This window comes from Perca flavescens, chromosome 6, assembly GCF_004354835.1.
Source record: "Perca flavescens isolate YP-PL-M2 chromosome 6, PFLA_1.0, whole genome shotgun sequence".
NCBI classification, from domain to species: Eukaryota; Metazoa; Chordata; class Actinopteri; order Perciformes; family Percidae; genus Perca; species Perca flavescens.
Genome location: NC_041336.1, coordinates 6,198,991 through 6,217,509, shown reverse-complemented (window position 1 = coordinate 6,217,509; position 18,519 = coordinate 6,198,991). Strand labels below are relative to the sequence as shown.

General features: G+C 40.2%; 1 protein-coding gene across 1 annotated transcript in view; it reads right to left on the bottom strand.

Annotated features, from left to right (window-relative positions):
- The window catches only part of plekhf2 (pleckstrin homology domain containing, family F (with FYVE domain) member 2), a 48,685-nt gene extending 31,061 nt beyond the window's left edge, over positions 1–17,624 (bottom strand). The window contains exon 1 of the mRNA XM_028581437.1: positions 17,481–17,624. The gene's annotated coding sequence lies outside the window, so the exon portion shown is untranslated. The remainder of the gene's footprint in view (positions 1–17,480) is intronic.
- Between the last annotated feature and the right edge of the window lie 895 nt (positions 17,625–18,519).

Sequence of the window (18,519 nt, the reverse complement as noted above, 5' to 3'; positions counted from 1 at the left end):
TAAAGTTAAATCAAATATTACTTTCTGTTCATGGCCTTAGTGCCCACTTCAACGATTAAGATACAATGTGTAAATGGGTTAGTAGAGCTGCAAAGATAAATTCATTGGTTGTCAACTATTAAAATTACCAACTATTTTCATAATCGATTTGAGTCATTAAATCTAACTTCTCTGATTCCAGCTGTGTTAAATGTGAATATTGTTCTAGTGTCTTCTCTCCTCCGGGACAGTAAACTGAATATCTTTGAGTTGTGGACAAAACGAGACATTTGAGGACGTCATGTTGGGCTTTTTGGGAAACACTGATCCACATTTTTCACCATTTTCTGACATTTAAGAGACCAAACAACTAATAAATTAATCCAGAAAGAAATCCACAGATTAATTAAACATTGAAAATAAACATTAGTTGCAGCCCTACTCGTATTGGAGTCTGACTAGAGGCTTGCTGGCTCAGTGAGCAGTGAACAATAAAACATCCTCTCAGACTGCAGAGTGTTTCTGGTCTAGGGTTTAAACACACACTAACAACCTGAAGTGGCACAGCATGGAGCTCAGTGTGTTCAAAAAAAAAAAAAAAATAGGACCGACAGAAGTTTCTGAGGAATGTGCTCCGAACAGACCTCCATCTGTTTCCCTCATTCCACGAGTTCAAATAAACCCAACAGGTAGCAGAAAGCTATGACTGAGTTCTGGCTTTAGTTTGACATTTTCCGTCCCTTTATGGTGACAACAAATATCCTTTAAAAATCACTTCAGCCTTCAAATTCGCCCACTCCTTTTCAATCCAAACAGCAGAGAAAAAACCCAGAGGCTACAAAAACATGTCCTCAAGGTAACTGAAGATGCTTCAGGCAGAAATGTCGAAATATGAGAGTTCAGTGTTTTAAATTAATTATGTCCACAATTTATTAATTATCCATTCTAAAATAACGGCGAGGAACTAAAGCCTGGAGGTATGTCTTCAAATTGCTTATTTAAAATCTGATTTACAGTCCACTAATCACCGTCAAGGTTTTTGTTGACGGTGAGTTGCAAAGTGCTTCACAATGAAAGCAAGCATTACAGCCCTGTGTTTCCACTATATACATTTAACAGAGGCACATCGCCGCTACTAAATTGTCGCCAGACATGTATAGCTTATTGACGTGATTTTATTTAATCGAAAAAGTCAAATATCTTTGACTGTATTGTTGCAGTTTGGTAGACATAAAGTCCTTAAAGTCAGGAAAAATTTTCCTCAGCCATCAAAGAAAAAAGGTGCCCAAAAGATCGGAAAAAGCGACAAAAACGTAAAATGCGTCAAAAATGTGAACTGAACCTAAATTCATATGCGGGCCGAATCAAAAGCTGCGAGGTGCCAGATTTGGCCCGTGGGCCTCGAGTTTGACACATGTACTAAATCAAGTATTCACATTAATGCTTCTGTGGATCACTTAAACCTCCATAGTTTAATACTTTTACTAAATCTTTATTTTTACTTCAGTTTCTTCTGTACTGTCCTTCTTTTGAAGGAAACACCAACAAAAAAAGGCTGATTGGAGAAACAGTAACTGCTCCTGCTGTCCAATCAAACCACTAAAAATGCGAAGATGCACACAACACACAAACATCTGCTGTTTCACACCATTCAACAACACTTCACACCTTTTTTTAAAGTAGCGGCCCGCTGACCCACTAGCCTAGAAATCTAGACGAACCCTAGCGGCAGCGCTAATTAGCAGCCGGGGGGGGGGTCTAGGCATAGGGTTGGGTATTGTTCAGAATCTTTCGATACCGATTCTTAACGATACTTTTTTCGATACCGTAGGTTTTAAAATCCATTTCAACATCAACAAAAATACATTAAAACACAAAGCTTTTATTTTCCACCTTAAATTTTGAATCAAAACAGTTATCAAAATTAAAAAAAATTCTGGTAAAACTGCTCACTCAGAGTAACATTAAAAAAAGTGCATTGCCTTGCAAGCTCAGGCAATGCACTGCTCTGTGGGCGCTTTTCTAACAGGAAGTGTAACGTCAACAGCACCGCGACCGCTTTCACCTCACCATTGATATCCATAGATTAATATCACCTCACCATTGATATCCATAGATTAATATCACCTCACCATTGATATCCATAGATTAATATCACCTCACCATTGATATCCATAGATTAATATCACCTCACCATTGATATCCATAGATTAATATCACCTCACCATTGATATCCATAGATTAATATCACCTCACCATTAATATCCTTAGATTAATATCACCTCACCATTAATATCCATAGATTAATATCACCTCACCATTGATATCCATAGATTAATATCACCTCACCATTAATATCCTTAGATTAATATCACCTCACCATTAATATCCATAGATTAATATCACCTCACCATTAATATCCATTGATTAATATCACCTCACCATTGATATCCATAGATTAATATCACCTCACCATTAATATCCATTGATTAATATCACCTCACCATTGATATCCATAGATTAATATCACCTCACCATTGATATCCATAGATTAATATCACCTCACCATTGATATCGATAGATTAATATCACCTCACCATTGATATCCATAGATTAATATCACCTCACCATTGATATCGATAGATTAATATCACCTCACCATTGATATCGATAGATTAATATCACCTCACCATTAATATCATATCGCAGCGCTGTCTGCGTGAAGTTTTAAAAAACTGTAACCACACCTGAAACCAACCGTGATTCTCTGTGACTTCAACAAAACTACAGACAGTTTACTCCGTCCACACCTCTGTGTGTGTGTGTGTGTGTGTGTGTGTGTGTGTGTGTGTGTGTGTGTGTGTGTGTGTGTGTGTGTGTGTGTGTGTGTGTGTGTGTGTTGGCAACTTCTGTGGACTATGTGTTTGATCGCGACAACCAAGCAAGCACATAAACAAGCATTGCTCACGGGGAGAATCTACCTGAAGCCGTTGCTACCTGACGATCTTTACCGTGAACATCTACCGGCAGAGGAGTTTACGAACCATGCCTTCCAGCAGTACGTCCGTCCGCTGTCTCAACAACATTGGACGGCTTTCCAGATCCGTGAGAAAACCTACAGGGACCGCTTGAACACCAGCCGGCAGCGCGAGCAGAAGTTTGTTTCCTCCAGCGATCCAGGAAAGTGGATAAAGCTCACAACACTGCTCTACGGGATATTCTTCAAGAACGGAGTTTTTACAGCGGAAAATCTTTCGGATTACAAATCCTGAAATACGTGGCAAGAGTCCTGAAGAAGTTCCCGCTGATACGGCCTCATCCCGAAGTTTTAACACAGACTACAACAGCTGACTGGATCCGCGAACAGCTGAGGTACCTGCGTGAAACCGTCTTGTCCTCCCTGGAGACGGGAGATGCAACCTATGGCCGGCGGAGCAAGAAGGTGAGCAGGAATAAACTCACACATCTTTTCCCAGCATAAAAGATCTAAAGCGATTCAAATCATCCTTAATAATAGTGAGTATCTTGATCCTCCACACTGCCCTGATGACATTAAAATCATAGAGACTTACTACGATAAAAAATGCCTAAATCAAAAGGCGTAACGAAGATCTCCCACCCCCACCCTGGTACCTGAACGTGCCTAATCCAACGTTTTTTCCTGTAACAACCCACTTCACATATGAAGAGGTAGAGACTGTTTTAAATGGCCTTCCCAACAACAAAGCCAGTGGCAAGGATGGTGTGACATACGAGACCCTTAAATCCAAACAGTCATGTCAGATTTTAACTACAATCTTTAATGTCTTTAATGATCCATCAACATGGAGGGACATATCCCTCCTCCCAACCATCTACAAGGTATTTATGAAATGCATACTGGCCAGAGTCCTCCCTTGGCTGGTGGAGGCTGACATCTTATCCACCAAGCAAAAGGCATATATCAACAGGGAAGGTATGAACGAACATGTGTTTTGCCTAAAAACAGGAATTGATGACTTTAAGCATGAGTCCTGCAGATTGCACTTAGTCTTTTTAGACTTTAGAAATGCATTTGGGACTCTATCGCACAATGTCATGATCAGATCACTAGAGGAAATACAACCACCTCAACTGTTCATCGACATAGTGAAAGATGTGTACAGAGACTCCTTTATTGAAGTAATCTGTGGAAAACAGTTTACTCACCCAACACCACTTCAAATAAGCATTAAGACTGGCTGTCCATGGAGCGCAGTTAATTTTATAATTGCCATTAACCAATGGATAAAGTGGATGTGTCAGTGTGCCCCCCCTCATGCCATCTCCCCCAACCCAGTACAGGGCTATGCTGATGATGTCCAGATAGCCTCCAGAGATGAAAGCATAATTACAAACATGCTCGCCAGGACAGATTCCTTTCTGGAAGGGTCAGGTCTGGAGATTAAGGAGACAAAATGTGCTGTTCTGTACGAGAGGAGGAGTGGAGGGAATCGATGGTATCATTCAAAAAACGATAAATGCCCTGAGTTCACAATAGCATCAAAACCCATACGTGTATATTCTCTTCATGAGACATAAAATCAATATTGCAGGAGAATGGAAAGAGCAAGTAAACACCATCTTGTCCGAGTTTACATCTAGACTGGACCTGATTGACTGTTGCCCACTGCCTCTGACTATGAAGCTGGAGGCCATCAGACAGGTAGACCTGTCTCCAACACTCACATCCAGCAGAAAGTTCTGAATGAAATGAATAATAAAATAGTGATTGTAGTGCGAACATGGTTTGGACTCTTGATACCCACTCTGCTGGTTTTGGGGTCTGGTCGGACTGGCCAGATCTGAATGACCTCTGTATCAGAACAGGAGTGTCACTGGAGTGGGTGGGTTTGACTCTGGGACTGTGATGGTCTCAGAGGACATTATAACTGACCCTCACACTGCCGTCGAGGCAACAGCCACATATGGTGGTCACAGTCACCTGCTAACATCTGCATGTGCCCGGCGAACTCTGATGGATTTACACCAACATCAACAACACTGGACCGGACTGAGACTTCAGGGGAAACTTGCATGTCTTCCCTCTGCTGATCACTGTGTCCCACTCATTCCTCAAGAACTCGGCACTCAATGAGGACATTCTCACATTCACAGTAAAAGCCAGATTACAAGTCCTCCCTACCAGACTCAACCTGTCTATCTGGTTTCCCGCAACTCAGGTCCCTCATTGCTTGCATCACACCTCAGACCATATCACTGAAACTCTGTCTCACATCCTAAATGGTTGCCATGCCTACAAAGGAATGTACATAGCACGTCATGACAGACTAGTAGACCTCATAGCGAAAGACATATCAAACCACTTCCCTCCCTCAGTAAGATCGTACAAACATTCTCATGTAAAACCATCCATGTTCCCCCACTGCAGTAGTACCTCTAGTACTCTCTTACACCTGGTGGCCAACACACCAGCTGTAGTTATTATCAACGAGGAGTCCAGGGAGGTGCATATTTTAGAGGTAGGCTGCAGCTTTGATTCCAGCATGGAGGAGTCTTTCTACACCAAGGTAGTTAAATACCAACCACTCCTAAACACCATCTCAGAGCTGGGTTATAGGTGCACGCTACTAGTTTTCATATTTGGTAGCCTAGGAAACACACACAGGCTGGTAGTAAGCGGGCTGCAACAACTTGGGATGGCCAAAAAGAGGGCGGAACGGCTTCCAAAGTACTGCGCCATATCTGCCATTATTGGCTAGATATAGATATAGTATTGTGCTACTTATACCCTTAACAACTGAGTATTGTGCTACTTATATCCTCGAGAAGTGAGTTTTGTGCTTGTTAAGTGATATTGTGAAAATATGCTGCGTGCCACTGGTCCATGAGTTGTCTTGTATTGTACTGCATCTGCAATATTTGTGTCCCCGTACTATTTTTCTTTATGTGGACATAAATAAATGGTTAAAATGTGTGTGTGTGTCGGTCGGAGCTCTGCTCTGTGTCAATATGCAGAGAGGACAGATAAGCTTGCGCTTACGCGCTCAGACGCTTTTGGAACCGAAATTTGGCACCGAAAGATAAAGAATTTTTCAATACTCATAGGATTGGAGTATTTTTTTTTCCGATATCATATAAATTAAAAGTATCGACGTTCGGTACCCAGCCCTATCCAGGCATTCTCCGTTGGCTTGCGAGCTGGAAAAACCAAACTCTGGCCGGGCCAATCACATCGTGTATAGAGCCGGTGGGCGGGGCTTATGGCTGCTGGGAACAGAGGTCTTCTGGAAGACTTGGAGTTCAGCTTTTCTTTGAGAAAAGAACAAAGAACGGCAATGAAATCATTCTTAAAAAAGGAAGATGTGTTCGGAGTTTTGCCGACCGGATATGGCAAAAGTTTAATCTATCAACTAGCTCCGCTACCTTCTTCGTTGCTCTGATTGGTTGTAGCGCTATCCTATTGCTTGCAGAGGGAATATGAAAGACAACCGTTTTTCCCGCCCCTCTGATTGAGCCCAGCCAATGGGGAGTTCTCAGACCCAACATCTGGATGTGGGTCTGGCTTATCAGGCTACTGACCCACTGCCGCTGGGTCTAGCTGTCCCTCCTCCTCACTCCCTGCAACTCCGAGAACATCTCCCGAGCTCCTCCCAGCGGACTTGCGACAGTTTACGGCCCCACTGACGTGTATGGTCACTATAACAACTAACAACAATCGCCATTTTGTTGTGTACCAGTCAAATGACCACGGGGAAACAGTTCAATGGCCTTTCTATCCATTTTAAATTCGATGGGTTAACCATTCAGCTTTACATTTTCAGAGTTATTTAATCAAACATTACCGTCACAGTCTAAGTAATTCAAAGTACTTTTAGACACTTTTGTGTGACATAGGGTTTCCGGTCACTAGATATTTCCAGTTAAGCAGACAAGACTTTATATTTGCTGAAACATCAGACATTTATCTTACTTCCTATGTCTGCCTCTTTGATTTTGGACTTACTTTAATCTCTATTCATCACTTGCTGTGGGTAAAGTTGTTACTAAATGAGTTTGAGTTCATTGAATTCATGCACACAACTGAATAAAAAGCAGAATTGACATCAGTTTATAAAAATAGAAAAGTCTAACCATATAAAAAGAAAAACATAATTACACATATGCACCCATACATTTGTACTCACATACAAACAACCATCCACTTATAAACCATTAGAATGGTCAACGCAAGTGCCTTAAAAAACGGTATATGTTGAATAGTCAAGGCTTTGAACATCTGCAGCTGCAGGGATCAAAAGTTATCTTATAGTTGAAATGTTTGGATCACGTGGATGTTTCTTCTTCCTCAGCGTTTACCTTTGGATGATAGTTCGGAGGCAGGTGAACCAGCAGACAGGAGCCAAACTAACGAGAGAAGTGGGAAACGCTCGGCTGGGGCCACATGAGTCAAAACAGAGAAGTGAAACTGACTTACTATGAAAGAAGGTGTTAAAATAATAAGTGTTGAGTAACGCTTTGTGCAGCCAGATATGAAAATGAGAAGTGTATCTGCTGAAGGTGGACACTGACGGCAAGCACTACGGTTACTTTACTGCCCTATCAGCGTAGTTTAAATACATTTTTATTGTTTTATTACCAAAAGTATAGGCTATTCAAAGCATTAAACCGCATGAGCTGTACTACCTTTTTCCGGTGCACCACCGCTCCTCAATTGACCTTTTTCACGGTAGACATGTTGACATGTCATTGTAGGAAAAGCACACGAGTATTCAAAACCATTAGTGATGGCTGCATTCCACTTAGGAGAGGTCCTGGTATTAAACCATTAGTGATGGCTGCATTCCACTTAGGAGAGGTCCTGGTATTAAATCATTAATGATGGCTGCATTCCACTTAGGAGAGACCCTGGTATTAAACCATTAATGATGGCTGCATTCCACTTAGGAGAGGTCCAGGTATTGTTCATGCTGACTCACTGAAACATCTTACTGGGACACTTGATGGAACTGAGGCATCGTTAAGGTGATCAATGTCAGCTGTGCTTTTCCTACTATAACAAGTCAACATGTCTGCTGTGGAAAAGGTCAATTGTGAGCGTCAATCGGTGCAGCCGAAACGCAGAACAGATGCGTGTCCAATGATAAATCCGGGTGAGGTGCTGTCTATACTGTTTTTTTTTCTTAGCTAGAAAATAAGCCCACTGATGGCGACGTTATTGTTCATGTTTTGGCACAATGTTTAGTAATGACAGTAGTAGTGGCGACAATAGGCTTGTAAAGTGGAAGAGATAGGGCGGCAGCAGCCGACAAAAGTCCGCTCTCAAGTCGGACAGTTTTCAGCCGCTTCCAGCAGCCTTCAGGCTGAAGAGGAAGTGACAAACACTCACATCCTGTTAGGTCCAATTCTGATTTAATAAAATGTTATCGGACCCATATATCAGCTCCTACACATTCTCCAGTTGATTTTATTATGACAGAGTAGCTGTCAGAACGCTCTACATGCGATCTGTTGCTGATTGAACAGACTGTAGATGATCTGTAATCTGATTTAGTCTCTCGGACTTCTAAACGTCACTATCAGCCACACTACATGTGTTCTGTCCAGAATAAGCTTTTAAATCAGACAAATAGCAGTTAAAATCCCTCCAAATCAAAATCAATAAAAAGTTTATATAAAACGTCATCATGTTGAGTCGATTCTGAACCAATCAGCTTTTGGATCAGCTGAGAGGCCGGCATTTCCCAGCATGCCCTGGGTCTGCCTGGGTCCCACGTCAAAGCAAGTCAGGATCAAGTCGGGCACAAATCGAACCGGCACGCATTGGGGCCGAACGCCGGTGGTCGATTCTGCGCAGATCTGGCTCATCTCGAACAAGCCTATTGAGCAAAAATGTATCTGGAATTGTTCATTAGCTACGTGCGATATCTGTAAAGCTGAACGGACTCACAGTAGTAAAAAAAAAAAAAATATGTTATTCTGATCCACAGACTCTTTCTGTGAGAGAAAAAGGACACTATATACTGGAATGTAATTGTAAGACATACAGTACAGGCCAAAAGTTTGGACACACCTTCTCATTCAATGTGTTTCCTTTTATTTTCATGACTATTTACATTGTAGATTCTCACTGAAGGCATCAAAACTATGAATGAACACATATGGAATTATGTACTTAACAAAAAAGTGTGAAATAACTGAAAACATGTCTTATATTTTAGATTCCTCAAAGTAGCCACCCTTTGCTTTTTTATTAATAAGGGAAATAATTCCACTAATGAACCCTGACAAAGCACACCTGTGAAGGTAAAACCATTTCAGGTGACTACCTCATGAAGCTCATTGAGAGAACACCAAGGGTTTGCAGAGTTATCAAAAAAAGCAAAGGGTGGCTACTTTGAAGAATCTAAAATATAAGACATGTTTTCAGTTATTTCACACTTTTTTGTTAAGTACATAATTCCATATGTGTTCATTCATAGTTTTGATGCCTTCAGTGAGAATCTACAATGTAAATAGTCATGAAAATAAAGAAACTCATTCAATGAGGAGGTGTGTCCAAACTTTTGGCCTGTACTGCATGATGCGTTTGAGAAACTTCTAGCAAATAGAGCAAGCCATATTAACTTAGGTAACATCCTGTTGACATGTTATTTTACCCATCCCCAGTTGCATGTTAGCTCTAGTGCATCAAATGAAGCGCTCCCTATGACCTCCCTTACCTGAAGTAGCCAACGTGTCACAGAGGAAGTAACCTGCTCTTCTTACGCTCCTAATCTGCATCCATTTATAAACCGAGACATATTGGATTATGCGCTCGGTGTGGGATTACACAGAAACCCTGTCCAGACATCCTGTGCCTGCAGAGTGAAAGGGGAGGAGGGTAGTTTCTGTACCTGTCAGGTAGTTCCTTTTCCTCGGGCCTCACCCTGTTTGGCTCTGGCAGAACCAGTTTGACGACGCTAAAGACACAAAGAGGACGAAGACAATTCTGATGACTGACTTCCCAGAAGGAAACTCACTGTCATCCAACAGCTCGAGCATCTTGATTATTCAAAGTGAACGGCCGAATACCTGGCAAAAAGTGTGCGTTCTAATAATAAATCTGGTCGGGGAGGACTAGAAATGGAAAGTGACAGTTTCACTTCCTAAAATTCACTAACCGGGAGGTTCTCTTTAAGTTCTTAAAGGGTAACTATCCTTTTTTAACCCTATTTTCCTATGTTTTTGTGTCTAAGTGACTGATGGGAACAACAATTTTATGGAAAGGATTTCTAAGGAGGTCGACCTTTCTGTTGAAGAGTGAGATCCTTTTTTCTTTTAAACATAAAAACACCTGGGAAATTGCGTTCGCTAAACCCACCAGACTCCACGTAAATAAACAGTGATTTTAGCATTGTGAAATTCACTTCATTCAAAGTCCACATCCACAAAATAAAACTATGAAAAGCCATTTTGGGTTGTCTTTGCACTTTTCCAACAATCACAACTTTAGTTTTGGTTGAAATAAACATAGTTTAATGATTTACATGTGAAAATATGTTGGCTCTATACACGCTAAAAGTATTGCTTTTTTAAATGCAGTCTGGTGGGTTTAGCGCTAGCGACGTCAAGCTGTTTCTGGTTAAACAGAAAGGTCTTAAATAAGTTTTAAAAGGTCTATCTCTGAAAGAATCCTTTCCATAATGTTGTCAGACACTTAGAATATTAATCTGAGTGTCAGCGGCAAAACTAGCACTTTTGTGAAGGTAAATACAAACAAGACAATTTCCATATTAACTCACATTGTGTTTCTCTGCTGTCGACTGCAGCGTATTCGCTTAATACTGGACCAATGTCAAAGATTGTTGTTCCCATCAGTCACTTAGACACAAAAACATGGGAAAATAGGTTGAGAAAAAAAAACAAAAAAACAGCAGTTACCCGTTAATTTACATCTGATTAAGCCGATGGTAATTTCCCACCCAGAAATGAAAGTGCGAGCTCCCTACTTTCAGTCCTCTACAAAGTGAGAATAACCACAAGACCAGCTGCTGTGCACAAGGCACTTCAGAATCCAAAATCTTACTCCTTTTGCAGCCATTGGTTTTAAGTTAAAACCAGATTTTTTTTTATGCCAATTCCACAATATCCTTTTTATTATCAGTGTTTCACCTATAGGCTGGCTGCTTTAGTCTGGCAGATAGGGGAAGGTTTTGGGGGTCACTACCACTTTTAAACTTGAAACTTTCAAATCCACATGAACCACTCACATAGATCGGTTTCGTACCTTTGCCTTTTTTTTTTTTTTTTTTTTTTTTTTTAACACTGAATCAAATGTTCTTTGGTCTCGTTCTATATATCTCGGAGCTGGTTGGCTCGGTTCCAGGCTTTAAAGTCTTTGTATCAGCATTTAACAAAACCTTTATGGAGATATAAAAACACTGCCGGAAACAGAGCAGTTAAAAAAAAGTGGGCGGTCACATCATCGCATCAAGAGTTGTGTTAATTTGGAAATGTTCTACTTCCCCATCAGCTTCTGCTTGGCTGCAAGAGTTTATGTTTTTACTAAAGCTAGAGAAGACAACACTTACATTGAGAGGGTCTGTGGAGAGGTTCTACTTCAAGTAGGGACCGTTTAGGTCTTATTTTGAAAGTCTGAAAGAGTTGTACCACTGGGTGAGTGTCCCCAATTGTAACTGAGACCCCCCTCTAACGTTTTTTTTAAACCCATTCATTGCCTATTTATTTATCTCTCTTTTTTTTCCCCTTTCTTTTGGTATTTGATCAACTCACAGAATTGTTGACACGTAAATAATTACAGAATTTGAGCCACCTGATATGTTATAGACATATGTGGGCCTATGCTCTGAAAGAATATTGATGCATAGCTGTGAGTGGTGAACATACTAGCTGCCAAGAGGTGTATGGGGAGGGTGGGTGAGGGTAATCTTGTTCCTGTTTACAAGAAAAGAAAAATTTGGAGGATATGTACTGTTTGATGTAACTTGTATTTTGAGTGAAGTGGGCGGTCACAGTTGAGCATCTGTTTGTATAACTGTAGATTTAATATCTGTGGGTTTTGTATTAAAAGCTAATTAATGAAAATGTAAATCAATGAATCAATAATGAAAATGACCCTGGCTTGCAGCTCTAGTGGCAGCTGGATTTCAAGAATTTTAAAAAGGTTTAAACTCAGAAATACCAAACAATTCAATCAAATAAACGGTTTCATTTCCAAAAAAGATGTTGCAACCTAATTACCACCGCAAACACTTGTTATACCTACTGACTCAAAAGAGGAAAACACACTTTGTACTAAGATCTTATCTCTTTCCTTTAACCTTATCTTTCTGCAGAGATGCTCCGTCTAACAGCGGCGACACTGACATTATTCAAGGTTAACCCTTGTGTTGTCCCCGTTTTCAACATTTTTTACATCAGAAATATGAGTTTCTTAACAACCAAATTGCCCCAAAATAACTTGGATGCATGCATGTATGTTGTATGGAACCCATGCAACATATAAACTTAAAACAAAAAGTAAGGAAATTTGTGTTTGGTAGATTATTTCTCTGTGGTAACAATGCTTTTTGGCAATAAATCTTATACCGTTGGAAAGCCCGTTTAGTTCCCTTTCAAATGGTGCCCCATTTTTAAGGAACATGCATGTGTGGGATGAGCAGCAGCGCTGAGTATGTGGGTTGCGCCCATGAAAAATTTGCCAAATCTTCTCTGCCAATGCCAAACAGCTTATTCTGCCGTTGACTCGTTTGGTGTTTGGTGGATTGGATGATTGAATTTTGAAGAAACAAGACATACTGGTAATTTAACAATTTATTAATTTCACAAACAGGAGCATCAGTAGTGTGTGGAAGAACCATACACAGCCACAAAACAGCCTGGCCCCTCCTCCTCATGTTGGTCACACACTGCTGTGGGATGGCATCCCATTCTTCAACCAGCATTTGTCACAAGTCAGCCAACGTGGTTGTGTTGGTCACTCTGGCACGAACAGCACGCATATCTCCACAGTCTGGGACTGAACTCTATCCTCCAAGATGACAATACTCGCCCCCACAGGGCGGGGTTTATCAGAGACTACCTCCAGAATGTGGGAGTGGAGAGGATGGGATGGCCTGCCAGCAGTCCTGACCTCAACCCCAATGAACACTTGTGGGATCAGCTTGGGTGTGCCGTTCGTGCCAGAGTGACCAACACAACCACGTTGGCTGACTTGCGACAAATGCTGGTTGAAGAATGGGATGCCATCCCACAGCAGTGTGTGACCAGGCTGGTGACCAGCATGAGGAGGAGGGGCCAGCCTGTTACGCTGTAATAAATTGTTGTTATCATGTATAAATTGTTAAATTACCAATATGTCTTGTTTCTTCAAAATTAAATTATCCAATCCACCAAACACCAAATGAGTCAATGGCAGAATAAGCTGTTTGGCATTGGCAGAGAAGATTTGGCAAATTTTTCATGAGCACAACCCACATACTGAGCTCTGTTTCTCATCCCACACATGCATGTTCCTTACAAATGGTGCCCCATTTGTAAGGGAACTAAACAGGCTTTCCAACGGTACAAGATTTATTGCCAAAAAGCATTGTTACCACAGAGAAATAATCTACCAAACACAAATTTCCTCATTTTTTGTTTTAAGTTTACATTCATGTTCTTCGCAGGTAAGATTAATGATCACTACCATTGAATTTTAGTTGTTTTATTTAATTTCAATTTTTTTCTTTAAATGGTTTCCAAACAGCATCCTGACCAAACTTTGACATAAACCAGTCTGTGACTCACTCAGCATCCTCTGATCGTAACGATTCTATTAGTCAAAATAATTCATAATATATGCTTTTGCTCAAACTCTGTAATAAAAATTTGGTATAATGTCATTTTATTAAGTTTATTGACCATTAATAAAAAAAAAATAAAAAACATTGAAAAGGAGGGACAAAAAGGTTTTTTAAAAAAAAGCGCCAAAAGCATAAAAAAGCATCAAAAAAAGTACGGAAAAGTTCCCCAAAAAAAACGTATTTTTCTATTTTGACCCGGAATGACAGGTTCATGGACGACGGTGATCTTATTGTTACACTGGGCTCCTGTCACCGTGAAGTAGGAAGTTTCAGTTCCAGCTTGTGAAAGTCTGCACTCTCATCACAAGTCCGAGAGTTGTCACTGCGTGGGGGCTGCAACGTTTTCTCATGCCAATTCTGAATTCTTTTTTATGACGATAGGTTCATTTGTGATCATCTTTTGATTAGTTCAAATATTTGTTTAGTTTATAAAATGCAGCAAAATAGTTTAAAAAGAAAGCTTCTTAAAAAGGGGAACTATGCAGTTTTTTTTTTAAGCTTAATTGACCTTAACTGAACAGCTTTGGAGTCATTGGAATTGTTAGATGACTTTTTTTTCGAGTTGAATGGTGGTCGTCTCGCTGGAAGAACCATCCTCGCAACTTTCGGCCGGCGAGCCGCAGGCCTCAGCATCGAAAATAGGTTTCAAAACCAGACTGAACGTTGACATTTACCCTTCTGTAACTATCCTTCCTTTAATAGGAGTCCAAATTATTCATAATTTCTGCTTTTTTCAAGTCAAGAAGTAGGTATAATTTCCTATAAATGAGTTGTACTGACCATGAATTCCGAAAATGAGCGTAAAACTGGTAATAAGTTGGCGTTAGGGGTGTTTATGAATGGTAATGTCTTTGGGATTTTGACGTCTTGTTACGCAAAAACAAGACATTTGAAGACGCCTCGTTGCAAGGGTTTTTTTCTTTTAGCATTTGATGTTTAACAGACTAAACGATTGATCAGTTCATTGGTGAAGTAATCACTAGGGCTGTTCTCGATTGAAGAAATTCTTAGTCGACTAACACTCATTCAATTGTACCGACTAATCGATTAGTTGATTTAATCGACAGATCTGTAAATCTGAGTTTCTCCGCAAAGAGTCACGCTAAAAGCACCACTTTAATTCTTGTGTTTACCAGAGATGTGCTCGTACGTTTCTTGGAAATAAGTCATTCAGCATGAAAAAGCATCCAACATGACTAATGGACTAAAGAAATCTAAGTTGACTACACAGATTAGTCGACTGACTAAGAGGGAGCAGCCCTAGTAATCATTAAATAAATGGACAATTAAAATAATCATTACTTGCAGCCCTGAAAGACAGAGGTGTAAATGTGACTTCAGTTTTCAAAGCACATCTACAAACAGTCCAAATAGTTAGAAGGTCCTTACTTAAACTAAGAGGCCAGTTATGGGATGTAAATGGATAATAAGCTTATAACCACCGAGACAAACTACATGTGAATGAACTTTGACCTTAAAATGGCACAAATACCAGTCATGAGAAAAGTCAACTGATACAAGAATTTTAAACTTTGACATGATTTATTGTTGGAATTTTTTTTCTTTTTTTTGTCGAATTATATTAAAAAAAATCCACGATTTGTTTAAAAAGACCAACAAAAAAGAAGGTCAGAGCCACACGGACAGATTAAAAACAGATTAAAAAAGAAATACAAATCTGAACGTTAACACATGTCCATCACAAGACCCCTGGAAAAAAATAAAAATCAGCGGATTCCATTTGGGTCTGGCAGTGTTGTAGTCGAGTCACCTACTGTCGAGTCCAAGTCACTAAAGAAGGGTCCCAGTCAAGTCTTGAGTCCCCAGTGTTCTTGTCCAAGTCCCCAAAGAGTCCCCAGTCAAGTCACGAGTCCCCAGTGTTAGAGTCTGAGTCCTCAAAGAGTCCCAGACAAGTCCTGAGTCCCCAGTGTTCTTGTCCAAGTCACCAAAGAAGAGTCCCAGTTGAGTCACGAGTCCAGAAAATAGTAACTCGAGCCCAGGACTCGAGTACTCATCACTGCCTATTACACAATAAAGTAGAAACTTCGTCCAACTTCTGAGTCCTATTTCATAAATCCTCGAGTTTGAGTCCAAGCCATCAGTGCACGAGTCCAGGACGAGTCAAAAGTCTAGAGAATATCGACTCAAGTCCGAGTCCAGGATCCACAGTCCATAATCGGGATCATCAGAAATGTTTTTATTGCCACAATAAGTCTGTGGATTTTGCCCAGGTGATGAAAGGTGATGAAATCAGGAACAAGTTACCCCCTGGTATTCTCACTATTACAGATATTTAGCTCTTTTTAGGTCCAAACTCAAAACCTATTTGTTTAAAATGGCTTTTTAATACTTAGCAGTGGTGTGACAATTTCCCTCTCCTCCTCCTGTTTCTATGTAACCTTTTCTTATTTTACAGTTTTCTATGATTCATTCTTTTTACTGTCTGATATGTTGATTTATTCTTGGTTCCTGGTGTAAATGACTTTGGATACCAGCTGGTTGCTGTAAAGTGCTATATAAATAAAGGTTTGATTGATTGAGGTTGATATAATAATCGAGCAGCCCTTCTGCAAACCTGACTCGAGCAATAGCAACACCAAGCAGACTTCCCTTTTTTGGAGTGAAAAACTGTTTCACCAGCGGACAGCGTCACACATTCACTTCCACAAGGACCTTTGGCTTACTTTTGCACTATTTAAAAATGTATTTATTGTATTGTAAATACTACTTCGGTATCTTTTGTATCTTCTTTACTGTATACATTACTTTTCTTTTTATCTTTACACTTGTCGTCCCTATACTTTTTGCACTGTGGGTCGAAGAGAAGCATATTTTCTATTGCTCTGTATGTCTTGCACTTTGAAATTGTCAATGAAGGTGACCTGACTCGACTAATGATAGGTAACCTGTAGGATTACCTTGGACCTGCCCTTAGTTATGCTGATATAGGAGTTATGCCACACTGAGCTCCTCTCTCCATCTGTGTGCATTCATATCTAATTAATACAGGTTACTAAATCCCTGTGCTAATTTTTGCATATTTCATTGGATTGTGGTGGCACCTGGATTGTCTCTCCATCCCACACCTAGACACGCTCTACTACTGGTTATTAAATCATACATCAAGCTAACCTTGTCCAAACTGGTACACTTGATAAACAGTGTTTCCAGTTTGTCCTGACTGCCACAAAAAAGAAAAATTTACCACAATGACTTTATCCCACTGAGCCAACACAAGAGAGGCACGTACAGTCGCCATGAGTTAGCTAATGTTTCTCCTTTTATATTCACACTCGCTGCCAACAAAGTCATTCAAAGTTCCCTCGGTGAATTTTTCAAGTTATTGCTCAAGTTTGGTGTCAGTTGGCAAGCGTTAGTTAGCCACGCTAGCACAGAAGTTAGCATCCAAAAGTCATTAGTTGCTACTTGTGCCGAAGCTAACTCAACTCTGCGTGCTGGTATTTTTGGACACCACACACACACATGCATGTATCCTTTATCTCAAAATGTATACATTTAGGAACGTCTGAATAAGAGCTTTTTACTGCGCAAACGTAACTAATGTTAGATGGCGTCAGTTAGCTTGAATGGGGAAAAGTAGCAGCAACACACGGAGTGAGCTAGTCTTTAGCATTAAGTGTGACAGAAAACTTTTAAATGAGAAAAACTACATACCCGACGGCTCCTCTCGCAGTCCGATAACTTTGACAGTGACTTGAAGCTGAGTTGTATTCCAGATAATGTCAGCAGAGCAGTGCCTCTTCCCCCCTCGGAGACGCTGAGTCCGCAGACAGCGACCGCAGCTGGAAACTCCGTCCGGTTCTGCCCCGAAAATAAAACAACAATATGGCAGCGGAGCGCCGCGCTGCGTTCATGGCACACTGGACCGTCGGGAAAATATAACCACAAACTGGTAAACGCTGTTCCGTCCCGATCCAGCAAAAAAAAAAAATCAGCGCTAACCACACACAACTAAAACAATCAGTGGAGGAGGGACTTCCGAGATCATTCACTTAACAGTCCCACATTATGCTTATTTTCAGGTTTGGATTTGTAGGAGCCACATATTGTATGCTGTTTATGGTCTCATTTATATTATTTATTATTATTAATTATTTAAAGTTTACAAATGTAATATTAAATGTTTTTGACTATGTTGTATATTTTTAGGCTGTGATGGTTTTTTGATTAGTTTTTTTATTTAAACATCTGATTAGTGTAATCTTGCATGTATTTCTTAGTACTATTGACAGTTATTTGTAATATAATGTTTTAATATTGTGTGCACCTGCCCGGGGACTGCAGATGGAAACTAGCATTAGCAAACTCTGGTACAAAACATCTTTTTGTAAGATTAATGTATTTTGTACATTGTCCCTGACAAATAAACTAATTAAATAAAATAAAAATAAAATTGATTATTATATTGTGCACTTATATTGTAGGTGGTGGGTGTGTTTGTTTGCTTCACCTGTTCACCTGGGTTTTTTGGGGGATTTTGACAGAGAGGGGGTGAGCCTGGGAGCGAACATGTTCTGTTTACCGCCGCACTTGCGCAATTATTTCGACTCACAAAGTAACTTCACATTTGGTAACTGCAGTGCAAGTTGTATTTTACGTGTGGATTAAAGAGGAATAAATCATTGCAATACAATCTTGAGCGTGTCACGGTGTGTTTATGCATCTCTCAGTCTTTAGTCCGTCGCGGCAGCAC